The following is a 15052-nucleotide window of genomic DNA, read 5'->3' as shown; positions in this document are numbered from 1 at the left end:
GTGCCTGTTAGGGGTACAGGGTGATCTGTCCTGCTATTGTGTAGACATATATAGGTGGGGTGTGGGGGTTGTTCATTGTTTAATGCCATGTGGTTGTCCCATTGTTCTATTATGTGTCTTGCATGAGAGCAAACTATTATGGGATGTATGGGTTTGGGTATTGTCTACTGCCATGTGGTGTATTATTATTATACAGTATTTATAAAGCGCCAATAGTTCGCTCAGCGCTGTACATTACATCTATTGCCATGTGGTGTATCCCATTGTTCACTGCCATGCGGCTGCATCCCATTGTTCTAGCAAATTATTATGGGATGTAATGTTTCTGGCAGCCCTTCCCCCTGATGGGACAGCCTGCTGATCTGTTTCCTGTCTGGGTGTGTATTTCCCCGCCCTGTGTATATATCTTGTATCTATGTTAAAATAAAAGTCTATTTCCTGTCTTTCATATTTTTTTTGAAAGACAGGAAATAGACTGCTTTATTTTAACATAGATACACATAATAGAACAATGGGACAATCAAGGGGCATTAAACAATGAACAACCCCCACACCCCACCTATACATGTCTACACAATAGCAGGACAGGTCACCCTGTACCCCTAACAGGCACAGGGCAACTTACACATAAGAGGGATTTGGGGAACTGAGACAGGGGTCTCCCCACCTCTCCAAAGGGGGCTGTGTTCCATCACAGAGGAATAGTGCCAGATAAAGGTTAGGGAAGGGCTGCTGCTTGGAGACCCCTGTTCTAGAATATTTTAACATTTACCTATCCTTTTGAAGAAGACCACGTCTACATGTAGGTTACGCACTACTCAACAGACTGCCACCAAGGCAACAGTACACCACCCAATGCTACACTATGCTTTCTTACAGTAGAAGGAAATATTTAATGAATATGGTACTCAACACATTTGCTAGGTTCATATGTAACACATTATTTATTTATTTCAGGTACTTATATTGTGCTGTCAATTTACATATATATTGTACATTCACATCAAACCCTAACTCTCAAGGAGTGTACAATCTAAGGTCCCTAACTTACATTCAAACACTAGGACCAATTTAGACAAGAGACAACTAACCTACCAGCATGTCTTTGGAGTGTGGGAGAAAACCAGAATACCCAGAGGAAACCCACACAGGCACAACACACAAACTCCAGGCAGGTGGTGTAGTGGTTGGGTTTCAAACCAACAACCCTAGTACTGCCAAGTGGAAGTACTAACCATTTAGCCACTGTGCTGCACATAGCAAAGTCTTGAGCTTTATACAGGCACAGATGGGGATTGAACCCATGATTCTTGGTTGACTAGACCAATACCTTACCTCTTGGCACCTGTGCCTCCATATGTAGGTCGTCAGACACCCAACTCAAACACTATACAGAGACTTGTGGGACACACAGAAGGGAAACTGTAAACCTTCTTTCCTCTTCATAGGGAATGAAAAGTCTTCTTTTCATATGTTAATATGTTCTTAGATGTTTTATTGAAACATCCCCCCACAATTGATGCTCAGAGAGGGCACAGTGGAGGATTGCTCCGGTTCATGTGTCAGTGCATGCACTTAAAGGAAATGGATAAAAAAAGTAAGCGCTCTCAATAAAAGCAGCTGTTGCACTAAAGGTAACCAGATAAAACCTCAATCATAAAAATATAAATTCAAGTGCAGCGCTAATAAATTAATGGTAATAATATCCGTAGAAAAGACCAGATAAATATATGAATATAATGAATAGATATATACAGTTCATAAAGTGACAATCCGTGCTTAAAGTGTCAACTGCGGCGATGCTTCAGTGCTTGTGCTTGAAAAGTGGGGTAAAAATACGCACTCACCAGATGCGTATTGGAAATACGCATATAAATCAACACTCGGAGGTCCTCTTTAAGGAAGCGGATTAGGCCAGGCAAAGGATTATCCTTCCTCTGGGTAGTGTGTGGTACGTCAGGTGCTCCTGGGTAGTATGAGGATCCAATCAGCCAGAGGTCCCCTTTAAGGGATGGATTGGTGTAGCAGCCTGTGTTACAGGAACTCCCTCCTCTGGATACTGCAGTGGATCACTATTCTGGGGTGCTGGCACTGGACCTCCGGCTCCTCTCTCCAGTGCATGCACTTGTCTGGCAGGATTGACAAGTGCTTCCTGGGTACGGCATGTGCCAAGAAGTATGCTTGCTACCCCCCTTTGTATGTAGTACATAATAAAGGAACTCAAACCACAAGCTGAAGCTTTTAGGAAACAGTTGATTACAGGCACAGATGGGAATTGAACCCATGATCTTTGGCTTACGAGACCAACGCCTTTCCACTTGGCCACTGCACCCTCATGTATAGCAAGCTTGAATCTAGTAGACAGTATACTAGGGCTTGTAGGACACCTAGCAGATTAATTGTACAGGTGAAACTCGAAAAATTTGAATATTGTGCAAAAGTTCATTTATTTCAGTAATGCAACTTAAAAGGTGAAACTAATATATGAGACAGACTCATTACATGCAAAGAACAAGATAGTTCAAGCCGTGATTTGTCATAATTGTGATGATTATGGCTTACAGCTCATGAAAACCCCAAATCTACAAATCAAAAAATTAGAATATTACATTCAATCAATAAAACAAGGATTGTCCATAGAACAATATCGGACCTCTGAAAAGTAGAAGCATGCATATGTACTCAGTACTTGGTTTGGGCCCCTTTTGCAGCAATTACTGCCTCAATGTGGCGTGGCATGGAAGCTATCAGCCTGTGGCACTGCTGAGGTGTTATGGAAGACCAGGATGCTTCAATAGTGGCCTTCAGCTCTTCTGCATTGTTCGGTCTCATGTCTCTCATCTTTCTCTTGGCAATGCCCCATAGATTCTTTATGGGGTTCAGGTCAGGCGAGTTTGCTGGCCAATCAAGCACAGTAATCCCACGGTCATTGAACCAGGTTTTGGTACTTTTGGCAGTGTGGGCAGGTGGCAAGTCCTGCTGGAAAATGAAGTCCGCATCCCAATAAAGCTCGTCTGCGGAAGGAAGCATGAAGTGCTCCAAAATCTCCTGGTAGACGGCTGCGTTGACCCTGGACTTAATGAAGCACAGTGGACCAACACCAGCAGATGACATACAGTTGTGTCCAAAATTATTCAACCCCCACTGAAATTGAGTGTTTTGGCCAGTTTGACATTGCTTTTGATCATTCAGTCATCTTGCTTACATTTACATTAAAGAGGCACTTGTAGGTCAGACAAATATAACATAACAGTTATAATGAAATAACCACAAATGTCTTTTCTGTGCTCACAGCATTATCAGTTTTATTCAACCCCCAAGTGACATTCAATCTTAGTACTTAGTACAGCATCCTTTTACAGTTATAACAGCTTTTAAACGTGAAGCATAGCTTGACACAAGTGTCTTGCAGCGATCTACGGGTATCTTCGCCCATTCTTCATGGGCAAAGGCCTCCAGTTCAGTCACATTCTTAGGCTTGCGCACTGCAACTGCTTTCTTTAAGTCCCACCAGAGGTTCTCAATCGGATTTAAGTCTGGTGACTGCGATGGCCACTCCAAAATGTTCCAGCCTTTCCTCTGCAACCATGCTCTAGTGGACTTGGAGGTATGCTTGGGATCATTGTCCTGTTGAAAGGTCCAACGTCTCCCAAGCCTCAGGTGTGTGACGGACTGCATCACGTTTCCATCCAATATCTCCTGGTACTGAAGAGAATTCATGGTACCTTGCACACGCTGAAGCTTCCCTGTACCTGCAGAAGCAAAACAGCCCCAAAGCATGATTGACCCTCCACCATGCTTCACAGTAGGCAAGGTGTTCTTTTCATCATAGGCCTTGTTCTTCCTCCTCCAAACATAGCGTTGATCCATGGGCCCAAACAGTTCTAATTTTGTTTCATCAGTCCACAGAACACTATCCCACAACTTTTGTGGTTTGTCCACATGGCTTTTGGCATACTGCAGTCGACTCTTCTTATTCTTTGGAGACAGCAAGGGGGTACGCCTGGGAGTTCTGGCACGGAGGCCTTCATTACGCAGTGTGCGTCTTATTGTCTGGGCTGAAACTTCTGTACCCACATCTGACAAATCTTTTCTCAGTTCCTCAGCAGTCACACGGGGACTTCTCTCCACTCTACGCTTCAGGTAGCGCACAGCAGTCGAAGTCAGCATCTTCTTTCTGCCACGACCAGGTAGCGTTTCAACAGTGCCCTTTGCCTTGAATTTGCGAATGATGCTTCCTAAGGTGTCTCTTGGTATGTTTAACATCTTTGCAATCTTCTTATAGCCATTGCCCTTCCTGTGAAGAGAAATCACCTCTTCTCTTGTCTTCCTGGACCATTCTCTTGCCTTCACCATGTTTGTAACCACACCAGTAAATGTCTAGAAGGAGCTGAGTATCACAGTCATTTTAAAGCTGCCTAATTGGTGCTTATTATGCTTGATTGCTGCTCGGTGACATCCACAGGTGTTTTCAATACCTGATGGAAAGCACCTGTATGAACCTCTGTTCTTCAGAGTGGTAGTCTTTAAGGGGTTGAATAATTGTGGCAATGAAGAAACCACATAAGAACCATTTACTACTGTATTACATAAACAATTGATGTCATTTTAGTTGCATTTGGGTAGTTACAACGTCCTTGTAGGATTTGATTCTGAATACAATTCCAAATGTACACTATAGTCCCTAAACCCCTTTACAGCATTGGGGGTTGAATAATTTTGGACACAACTGTAGCTCCCCAAATCAACACAGACTGTGGAAACCTCACACTGGACTTCAAGCATTTTGCAGTGTGCGCCTCTCCATTCTTCTTCCATACTCTGGGTCCTTGGTTTCCAAATGAGATGCAAAAGTTGCTCTCATCAGAAAAGAGGACTTTGGACCACTGAGCAACAGACCAGGTCTGTTTTTCTTTAGCCCAGGTAAGACGCTTCTGACGTTGTTTGTTGTTCAGGAGCGGCTTGACAAGAGGAATACGACATTTGAAGCCCATGTCCAGGATCTGTCTGTGTGTGGTGGCTCTTGATGCACTGACTCCAGCCTCAGTCCACTCCTTGTGAAAGTCCCCAACACTTTTGAATGGCCTCCTCTCCAGGCTGTGGTCATCCCTGCTGCTTGTGCACCTTTTTCTTCCACACTTTTCCCTTCCACGTAACTTTCTATTAGTGTGCTTTGATACAGCACTTTGGGAACATCCAACTTCTTTTGCAATTACCTTTCGAGGCTTTCCCTCCTTATGGAGGGTGTCAATGATGGTTTTCTGCACAACTGTCAGGTCAGCAGTCTTTCCGATGATTGTGATTCCTACTGAACCAGACTGAGAGAACATTTAATGGCTCAGGAACCCTTTGCAGGTGTTATGGCTTAATTAGCTGATTAGAGTGGGACACTTTGAGCCGAGAATATTGCACCTTTTCACAATATTCTTTTTTTCTGTGATTGTGGATTTGGGGTTTTCATGAGCTGTAAGCCATAATCATCACAATTATGACAAATCACGGCTTGAACTATCTTGCTTTGCATGTAATGAGTCTATCTCATATATTAGTTTCACCATTTAAGTTGCATTACTGAAATAAATGAACTTTTGCACCATATTCTAATTTTTTGAGTTTCACCTGTAACATCTAAATCATTTTGCTGGACTAAGAATTGGTCTGGACTTATTCACTTTAAACCACATCTACTTGACTATTCTTAGATTCTTTGGCCCAAATGATGCATAGGGATGGCACAGTGGCCAATGGGTTAGGTGTGATCTCAAATATCAAAGATCATGGATTAAAACACTATGTGTGCCTGATGTCATCACCTGGTAGTGTCTGTTTATTTATGATGTACTACATATAATCTAGCAAAAGTGTCTCTGTTCATTAAACAGGATGAATGCTGACTTAATTAAAAATGTCCTAATAGTCTAAAAAAAACAGTTCAGCAATTGCTGAAGTCACATTGGCAGCAGTTAGTGCTAGGATTGCTCAGATGCATGTGTTAGTGTGTGTACTTACATAGCAAGATCAACAGGTGTATCCAGGGCATGGCAGGTGCTTGGGTCTGCTAACTACCTCAGCAGATCAAAGCACCCTTATTTTATTCTAACATTCTGAATTTTCTGGAGTTTTTTTTATTGAATAGCATCATGGTGCAGGCAGGCTAGCCCATCCACACCAAGAGAAGGCATGATGCAGGACAGGCGGTATTTAGTCCTGCTCCCAGCATTTAGAAAACATCAAAAAGTCCCCCTCCCCTCTGCCAAGCTGCCCCAAGACAGGACATAAGGGGCTCTGAGGTCACTTGAACTCAGACCTAAGGAGTCTTGAAATGCTGGGTTACAGCCTTCTCAATTCATACATGAAACTCTGCAAGGCCTAGTATATCATTACACTGAACATATTCCAACCTGCCAGGCTGCTGATCGCCCAAAGGGGCACCGGGGACCAGCATGAGGTTTAAAGAATATATAATTAGGCAGCATAGCACAGATATAGTTTAACATACGGTAGGATATGAAAAGCAAGGAGTTGTAAGATACCCTCAGCTTATCAAGAACAACACCTTATATTTTTCTTAAAGACTACCCGTTTACTGTGGTCTCTCAATGGGAGCAGGATGTTGGATGGAGAACATTGGGAAGAGGCTTTACTGGCCGTTCAGAAATCTTCTCTTAATGTAGCACAACACCTCTCACAGCTATATCTACTTCTAAGGGTTCGCTTTACTCCTTTTAGGCTGTTCTGTATGGAGGTGCAGGCCAATCCCATGTGTATTAGGTGATCCAGGGATCATGGAGATTTATTACATATGGTATGGATATGCTAAAAACTGCATCACTATTGGATGGAGGTTTTGGTCACCATCCATAGGGTTTTCCAGGTGCAGATAGCGGAAGACCCCAAATATTGTTTTTTGGGTATATTGAGTGATCTTCTGATTGAGGATATTTCCAAGCAGGCAGTAGCTAGAGCCCTTTTTCAGGCACGTATACTGATTCTGTGACATTGGGTATCTACAGATCCCCCCACATTGAAGGAATGGATCTCTCAAATGGGGGAGACTATTTATAGAATTAGGAACTGCAGAATATTGGGGTGCCGTGAGGAGGCTCTGCAGCTTATGCATATATTTGCAAATGTGTGCAAAGTAAGTTGAGCTGCGAATTTTTCTCTTTTATTGTTGGACATCAAACATGTCTTCCTATGTTCAGTTCTATGACATGGTGGATTTCCGAGACCAGTAGTTTATACAATAAAGTTCATGTTCTTTGAGTTTATTTTTTTTTCATCTCACAAGAAGTCACATCTCATTCATGCATAAATGGGGGTACAGCCCATGATCCTTTGTTTATGAGACCAATGTCTTACCTTTATGTAGCACCCCTCTGGCATGGGGTAGAGGAGTGGACTCACCTCCAGCAGGGAGAAGGCTAGCAATTACCTCAAGGTGGATCCATGGCCACAGCAGAGACCATCACATGACAAGGAAAAGCACCAGTCACTTTAATCTTTTCGAGTTTTATTGCTCCAGCTTCACAGGGAGAGAGGGTTAGGGTTAGGTCTCCATTAGCAGCAAAGGCTTCCAGACTCCATTAGTCCAAGGGAGTGCCAGGATCCTCTGAGGACAAACACTGATTCCCCTCCAGAAGACATCCACCTTGGAAGTACACCCTCCCCGACCAGGCAGAGCAGATTAAAGAATCCTGTGCAAGGCCCCATAGGGCTCAGGCCTGAACAGTTTTAACACATCCTCCCCAGGCCGAAGCTTGGGGTAAAGAGAGACTCAGCAGACAACTCCCCAAGTTTTTATAGCCTCCTCCAGCATGAACCTCTGCAGAAAACTACTAGTAGGAGCCAGAAGGGTCATAAAGACTCAACAGCACAAGATTTGCTACCATCCCAGAACCATGGCTCTACGTGCCCATGACAGCTAGTAGCGGCAGTAGGGTACTGGTTCAATTCTGGAACATAGGAGAGAAGCTAAATAAGAAGCTACAGATTGTCCCAGGCAAACTACTACCCAGGAAAAGTAAATTTATTAGTCACCCTTGAAATGCTGGGTGGCTACAACTAGGCCATTGTCCTTGGAAAAAAGTTTGTTAACCCTGATAACAATCCTACTAGTTCAGAGGGAAAGGCTATACAATGCTGTAAAAAAGTATTTGCCCCTATTTAATGTTTTTTTTTTAATGATTCAGATCATCAAACAAATTTTAATACTATACAAAGATAGTCCGAGTAAATACAAAATGCAGTTTTAAATGATGATTTAATTTATTAAGGGAAACAAGCTGTCCAAACCTGCCTGGCACTATGTAATAAGTAATTGCCCCCTAAACGCCCTGCTGCATAACCCAAATGCACTGGAGCTCAAGGCCACGAACTGATGGCCAGACATTCTCCTTCAGGATTTTCTGGTAGAGCGCAGAATTCATGGTTCCATAAATTATGGCAAGTTGTCCAGGTCCTGAAGCTGCAAAGCAGCCCCAGACCATCACACTACCACCACCATGTTTGACTGTTGGTATGATGTTCTTTTTATGAAATGTTAGTTTTACACTCGATGTAACAAGATGCACACCTCCCAAAAAGATCAACTTTTGTCTCTTCAGTCCACAGAATATTTGCCTCACAGGTTTTTGGAGAATCAATATGTTATTAGGCAAATTTGAGACGAGCCTTTGTGTTCTTTTTGATCAGCAGGGATTTTAGCCTTGGAACTCTCCCATGGAAGACCAGTCTTTTTCTTATTGTTGAATCATGAACACTGACCTTAACTGAGGCAAGTGAGGCCTGCAGTTCTTTAGATGTTGTTCTGGGTTCTTTTATGACCTCCTGGATGAGTTGTCATTGTGCTCTTAGAATAATTTTGGTGGGTCGGTCACTCCTGGGAAGGTTCACCACTGCTCCAAGTTTTCTCCGTTTGTGGACAATGGCTCTCATCGTGGTTTACTGGAGTCCCAAAGCCTTAGAAATGGCTTTGTAACCCTTTCCATACTGATACACGGCCATTACTTTTCACCTGTTCTTGAATTTCTTTAGATCCCAGCATTATGTGCTGCTCTTTGAGAACTTTTAGCATACTTTACTTTGTCAGGCAGCTAATATTTAAGTGATTTCTTGATTCAACAGGTCTGGTAGTAATTAGGCCTTGTTGTGGCATGTGAAATTTAACTCAGCTTTCCAAAAAATTTTGTTAATCGCAGTTCATTCATGATTTAGCGAGGGAGAGGGGGTGGGCAATTACTTTTTCACACAGGGCTAGGCAGGTTTGGACAGCTTTTTTCCCTTAATAAATTAAATCATTTAAAAACTGCATTTTGTATTTACTTGGGTTATCTTTGCGTAATGTTAAAATTTGTTTGATGATCTGAAACATTAAGTGTGACAAATATGAAAAAAAATTTAAATCAGAAAGGGGGCAAATACTTTTTCACAGCATTGGGCTTTCCCCCCCCCCGGTGCAACCTTGGGGTTCTGGTTACAGTGATACTGCAAGAATTTCATGCAAACCATCCTTTTCTCCACTTTCCTAGTTTTCACACTGGGAGCTGAGAGGGCGACAATTATCTAGAGACCAGCAAAACTTCATTGCTGTGTAATTCGTTTGAGTTAATTATTTATTTATTCCAGATCAATTATTTATCATAGGGCCATGTCACTTTGCAACAAATATCAGATTTTTAGTGCCTTGACAAAGCAGCTGAAAAATCCAAGAAATCGGCCAATGTGATACTTTATACTACATGTAAACCCTTGGAGCAATAGTATGGGTTATTGTTATCATAGTTGGGGAAACATTATAGAGGGATTTTTGGGCAACCAATAAACAAAAACACAACTGAGTCACAATTTTACTGCTTCCCCTAAAATGGAGTTCCAGTCACACTTTTTTGTAGCTGCTGACTTTTAAAAAACAGCCAGTCACCTGTCCCCCGATCCCGTTCTAAACTCCCCCCGTAGCCCATCTCACCGGCCAGTCGATGTTCCCGGCAGCAGTGCGCGAGTAGTGTTGCGCTTTCTGAATGGTCCTGTAGTCTTCTGGGACCTGTCATGTGTCCCAGAAGATTATGGGGAGGACAAATTCTGCTTCTAACTGCCTAGGCAATCGCAGCGGAAGTGGGAGCAGGTACCTGTCAATTTCTGGAACCCACTCCCCAAATGTGCCCATCCTTAATGGGGTGTGGGGGACCAATCTTTAAAATGGATCTTTTGGGTGGAGCAGTATGGGGGTGCAGTATGGGGGTGCAGTATGAGGGTGAAGATGAGGATGCAGTGTAAGGGTGAAGAATGAGGCTTCTGTATGAGGGTTCAGTGTGAGGGTGCATTATGGGGGTGCAGTATGAGGGTACAATGTGAGGGTGCAGTATGGGGGTGCAGTATGGGGGTGCAGTATGAGGGTGCAGTATGAGGATGCAGTGTAAGGGTGTAGTATGAGGGTGCAGTGTGAGGGTGTAGTATGAGGGTGCAGTGTGAGGGTGCATTGTGGGGGTGCAGTATGAGGTATGAGGGTGCAGTTTGAGGGTACATTATGGGGTTGGATTATGAGGGTGCAGTGCGAGGGTGCAGTGTGAGGGTGCAATATGAGGGTGCATTATGAGGGTGCAGTGTGAGGGTGCATTATGAGGGTGCAGTATGAGGGTGCAGTGTGAGGGTGTAGTATGAGGGTGCAGTGTGAGGGTGCATTATGGGGGTGCATTGTGAGGGTGCAGTGTGAGGATGAAGTATGAGGGTGCAGTGTGATTGTGCATTATGGGTGTGCAGTGTGAGGGTGCAGTATGAGGGTGTAGTATAAGGGTGCAGTGTGAGGGTGCATTATGGGGGTGCAGTGTGAGGGTGAAGTATGAGGCTTCTGTATGAGGGTGCAGTGTGAGGGTGCATTATGAGGGTGCAGTGTGAGGGTGAAGTATGAGGATGCAGTGTGAGGGTGAAGTATGAGGCTTTTGTATGAGGGTGCAGTGTGAGGGTGCATTATGGGGGTGCAGTGTGAGGGTGAAGTATGAGGATGCAGTGTGAGGGTGAATTATGAGGCTTTTGTATGAGGGTGCAGTGTGAGGGTGCATTATGGGGGTGCAGTGTGAGGGTGAAGTATGAGGCTTCTGTATGAGGGTGCAGTGTGAGGGTGCATTATGGGGGTGCAGTATGAGGGTGAAGTATGGGAACACAACAAATCAGCCAGTTAAACTGCAATTGAAACAGAAAAGCTTGTTAGGTGAGCCTGTAAGATCATCCTGCTCCAGCTGAGCGGGGTGTTATGTGAGAAGGCTGATGAAACATTCATCCAGGTAGCTGCAGCCTTTTTCCGTTCCATTTTAGAGAAAAGAAAGGCAAGCGGGACAGCCTAGGCGGTAGCAGACAGGAAAAGTTCAAATGTACTTTTTGGTTATGGAAGGAGTAGGGAAGAATTATACCCCCTGGTGGTTTTTACAGCCATCCAGGATTCATAGGAGAGATTTATCCACACTTCCTATCCTGCTGACAACAGTTTAACCAGACAGGAAGTGAGGAAAAATCTGCAACAAAGACACAGACAGAAATAAAAATCTTCCCCTGCCCTTTTATTGAAGTGGGGTTGCTGGTATTCCTTTTTTGATTTCTTTAACTTTCTTTTCACTGTCTATATCTCATTAACCCCCCAAAAATTATCTATCACCTGAACTTTAAGATCAATACCTCATAAATCCAAAACTCAAACCCCTCAACCATCCCATATTCTGCTAGACTGTCCTGGGATTGTAACACGATCCTTTTTTTTTTTTTAAAGTCCCGTGGTATAGTGAACACACTCACAAAACTAGCACTCAGTACAAAAACAGTGAGCACATAAAAGTGCAGCACACAAAAAAAAGTGCACAGGGTGTACGTCTGGTCCTCCTCTAAAGAGAAAGAGCCCTAGCCCTGATGTGCCCTAGTGCAGTACCATGGCCACGTGTTCCATTGGACCAGGCTATGTCCAAGAGCTAAGTGCTAAATTGTTTGTCCCAGCTCAGTGTAGAGCCTGTGTGGCAGAGAGATTTTCCACCTGACAGAGGGTCAGAACCCAGATCCAAACCCAGGACCTCTGTTGTGTCAGGCAGTGGCTTTTCCCGCTGTGCCTCCTGAGATGCTGGGCAGCTCTCTGTCTGATTGGACAACCCTACTTTGTATCTTATTTCTGGTGAACCTTGAACGCCTTTCTCCACCCATGAAATTCCTGCTGAAGCCATGTCTGTGCCTGTTTGCCCTGTTATTGTGCTCTTCTCCAGCTGATATCTTGCTCCTTGTGCTCCTGCTGCCATCTGTATCTTCATCACCACTCAACTGTGTTCCTCAACTGTGCTTCCGCTTGATCCCAACCTGCAACCACTTGTTACTGACTTTTGGTTAGTTTACGGAATACCCTCTTTACACTTCTGTTTGATCTCTACCTGTTACATCTGCTACCACACCCCGGCTTGCTCACCTCCTGTTGGGCAATCCTGAGGACCTGGCACTAGCATACACTGAAACCCTTCTCCACCATTAGGAGCTCTGGTGAAGACTGGTTAGTGCTTCGATCCCGTGCCTCAGATGAGCCTACATGAACTGCCAGGGGGCCTGCTGGTGTATATATCCTGCTAGGTTTTGTGAGAACCTTTCCACTGCTATCACTATTGGCCGCCATTACTGTTCCTCCCCAACCCTAACTGGGCACTAGTGGTTTCCCTCCCACTGAGCACTAGTGTTTCCATCTCTAGGTCCTATTGTTGCCTCACCTTCTTGATGGACCCTGTTGTTTTTCCACAGCCTGTTCAGCATAATTGTTCTCCATCATCCCCTGCAGAGCATCAAAGCTCCCTAGCCCCCCAAGCAATTTTGTGGCCACTTTACCCCTAAGTGAGCACCAACGACCCCATCATACCCATTGAATCAGGTGCATTTCCCCATTTTTCTACCCTTTCCCACCATTTTTCCTGGCTCCCACAGTGTATAGGTGCTGTACTCAGGTGATTTTTATGTCTCAATAAAGTTGAATGTTTTTCTTTTCAGCGTGCAGTCATCCAGATTTTTGGAGTTTTTCCATGCATGCAGTTATGTAAATGGGGCTTGCACCCGAATATGTGAGAGGTTGAAGGATAACAGTGGTGGACTTTCTTTGAGTGGCGGCTTATTGTCTACTGTTCTGAAGCTACAGTTGTGTCCAAAATTATTCAACCCCCACTGAAATTGAGTGTTTTGGCCAGTTTGACATTGCTTTTGATCATTCAGTCATCTTGCTTACATTTACATTAAAGAGGCACTTGTAGGTCAGACAAATATAACATAACAGTTATAATGAAATAACCACAAATGTCTTTTCTGTGCTCACAGCATTATCAGTTTTATTCAACCCCCAAGTGACATTCAATCTTAGTACTTAGTACAGCATCCTTTTACAGTTATAACAGCTTTTAAACGTGAAGCATAGCTTGACACAAGTGTCTTGCAGCGATCTACGGGTATCTTCGCCCATTCTTCATGGGCAAAGGCCTCCAGTTCAGTCACATTCTTAGGCTTGCGCACTGCAACTGCTTTCTTTAAGTCCCACCAGAGGTTCTCAATCGGATTTAAGTCTGGTGACTGCGATGGCCACTCCAAAATGTTCCAGCCTTTCCTCTGCAACCATGCTCTAGTGGACTTGGAGGTATGCTTGGGATCATTGTCCTGTTGAAAGGTCCAACGTCTCCCAAGCCTCAGGTGTGTGACGGACTGCATCACGTTTCCATCCAATATCTCCTGGTACTGAAGAGAATTCATGGTACCTTGCACACGCTGAAGCTTCCCTGTACCTGCAGAAGCAAAACAGCCCCAAAGCATGATTGACCCTCCACCATGCTTCACAGTAGGCAAGGTGTTCTTTTCATCATAGGCCTTGTTCTTCCTCCTCCAAACATAGCGTTGATCCATGGGCCCAAACAGTTCTAATTTTGTTTCATCAGTCCACAGAACACTATCCCACAACTTTTGTGGTTTGTCCACATGGCTTTTGGCATACTGCAGTCGACTCTTCTTATTCTTTGGAGACAGCAAGGGGGTACGCCTGGGAGTTCTGGCACGGAGGCCTTCATTACGCAGTGTGCGTCTTATTGTCTGGGCTGAAACTTCTGTACCCACATCTGACAAATCTTTTCTCAGTTCCTCAGCAGTCACACGGGGACTTCTCTCCACTCTACGCTTCAGGTAGCGCACAGCAGTCGAAGTCAGCATCTTCTTTCTGCCACGACCAGGTAGCGTTTCAACAGTGCCCTTTGCCTTGAATTTGCGAATGATGCTTCCTAAGGTGTCTCTTGGTATGTTTAACATCTTTGCAATCTTCTTATAGCCATTGCCCTTCCTGTGAAGAGAAATCACCTCTTCTCTTGTCTTCCTGGACCATTCTCTTGCCTTCACCATGTTTGTAACCACACCAGTAAATGTCTAGAAGGAGCTGAGTATCACAGTCATTTTAAAGCTGCCTAATTGGTGCTTATTATGCTTGATTGCTGCTCGGTGACATCCACAGGTGTTTTCAATACCTGATGGAAAGCACCTGTATGAACCTCTGTTCTTCAGAGTGGTAGTCTTTAAGGGGTTGAATAATTGTGGCAATGAAGAAACCACATAAGAACCATTTACTACTGTATTACATAAACAATTGATGTCATTTTAGTTGCATTTGGGTAGTTACAACGTCCTTGTAGGATTTGATTCTGAATACAATTCCAAATGTACACTATAGTCCCTAAACCCCTTTACAGCATTGGGGGTTGAATAATTTTGGACACAACTGTATGCCCAATATTCTGTGCCATTTAGCCATTCTTGTTTTTCTGTGCTGCTTGTTATGTGTGTCACATGTTAGGGCAACCAAACTGATAAGAGGCATGGAGGAGCTCAATTATGAGGAAAGATTAGAGGAACTGAATTTATTGTCTCTTGAAAAGAGGAGATTAAGGGGGGATATGATCAACATGTATAAATACATAAGGGGGGATATGATCAACATTAGAGATGAGCAAATCGAAGTATCCGAAGTGGAATTCGAGTCGAATATCTGAAAAATTTCGATTCGTGCCGAATC

General features: G+C 43.9%; 1 protein-coding gene and 1 non-coding gene across 2 annotated transcripts in view; one reads left to right on the top strand and one right to left on the bottom strand.

Annotated features, from left to right (window-relative positions):
- CIMIP2C (ciliary microtubule inner protein 2C) overlaps window positions 1-15052 on the top strand; it is a 68679-nt gene that overhangs the window by 17824 nt on the left and 35803 nt on the right. The gene's annotated exons all lie outside the window — the stretch shown is intronic.
- On the bottom strand, window positions 2261-2332 carry TRNAT-CGU (transfer RNA threonine (anticodon CGU)). The gene has a single exon. It is a non-coding gene; the product is annotated as a tRNA-Thr (tRNA).

Source organism: Staurois parvus, unplaced genomic scaffold, assembly GCF_062004578.1.
Source record: "Staurois parvus isolate SC_StPar_1 unplaced genomic scaffold, SC_StPar_1.0 ptg000390l, whole genome shotgun sequence".
Classification (NCBI taxonomy): Eukaryota; Metazoa; Chordata; class Amphibia; order Anura; family Ranidae; genus Staurois; species Staurois parvus.
The sequence above is the reverse complement of the archived record's forward strand: the minus strand, read 5'-3'. Positions and strand labels throughout refer to the sequence as shown.